The following is a 1,496-nucleotide window of genomic DNA, read 5'->3' on the forward strand; positions in this document are numbered from 1 at the left end:
GAAAGCAGTGCCAGGAGCAGAGCGCGTCCTTTGGACAGGGGTCCCTGCGCCAAGAAGCTCCTAGTCTGGGGGAACACTGATGAGAAAGCCAAGAGAGAGAAAGCCTTCCCCTGGAGCTGACACCTTGAAAATTTGGACTTTTAGCCTACTTTGACTGTGAGGAAATAAACTTCTCTTCATGAAAACCATCCACTTGTGGTATTTCTGTTGTAGCAGCACTAGATGACTAAGACAGTCTTTAAACCTTAAACCAAAAATATCCCCTGAAGTCATCTTAAAACCAAACAATAGATTAGCTTAACTAGTAAAAAAGGCCTGCCTTGAGCATTATGCTCTTTTAAGAACTATCTATATGGGATCAAATTGACAACAGCAGTTGGAAAGATTTGATAGGAATCTTAGGAAGCAGTGAGTTTATGTTAATGAGGGAGGGACAACTCAGAAAAGGAGGGTGAGAATGGCTGCAGGACTCGAAGAACATGACCTGTGTCACTAAATTGTACATGTAGAAATGGTTGGATTGGTGTATGTTTGGCCGTGTATATGCTCAACAACAAAATAAATAAAATTTTGAAGAATGAAAATGGTTTTCTATAGTTTCACTACAATGTGACTAAATATGAAAATCTTTAATTTTATTTATCCTATTTTGCATATTTTGTGCCATTTTTGTGGCACCCTGACTTTTTTCAGTTCTGAAAAACCTTACTACTAACTCTTCAAGCCTCTGCTCCATTTTCTCCGTAATCTCTGTCTGGGACTCTGATGACCTCCTCGTTCAATCTTTCACATTCACAAGGTTAAAGTTTACCTAAACCCTATGATATGGAAAACAGCCATGGTTAAAGACACCCTCCCCCGACACACATTTTGGGTTTACTGCAAAGAACAGCCCTTCCCCTGTGATTTAGATGAGATGCATGGATTCCCCCTTGTTTACCTATGACAAGGCCAGATGCTAGACCAAACCAAACCGTTGCCATCGAGTCATTCTGACTCCGAGCATCTCTGTAAGTGAGTAGAACTGCCCCAAAGGGTTTCCAAGGCTGTTATCGTTATGGAAACAGACGGCCACATCTTTGTTCCGCGGAGAGGCTGGTTCCGCAGACCTTTTGGTTAGCAGTCGCGTGCTTAACCACTGTGCCACCAGGGCTCCTTTTAGGCCAGACACAGATCCTCCAAAGTGCCATTCCTTGCCTCATAAATGATTAAGTGAACTACTTGTTCCTACTGATCATTCAGAAACAAAATGCTTGTTAGCCAAACTTTGGTTAAGCCTCCGTCCTCCTCCAAGTCCCTGGACTTTGACCCGTCTTCAGCCTGAGCCCACACACAACCCTTCCTAAAGGACTCCTGGGAGTAGACTGGATTCAGGGTAAAACCTCTGATTTACTCGCAGATCATATCCTTCTTTCCAGCCTGCTTTACTCTCTTCTCTTAAAAGGAAAACGCTCTTGCATAACTCTTGAGATGCTTGCTGGCCTTATTGTCAGAGA

The sequence above is a fragment of the Trichechus manatus genome, unplaced genomic scaffold (genome assembly GCF_000243295.1).
Source record: "Trichechus manatus latirostris isolate Lorelei unplaced genomic scaffold, TriManLat1.0 scaffold00093, whole genome shotgun sequence".
NCBI lineage: Eukaryota > Metazoa > Chordata > Mammalia > Sirenia > Trichechidae > Trichechus > Trichechus manatus.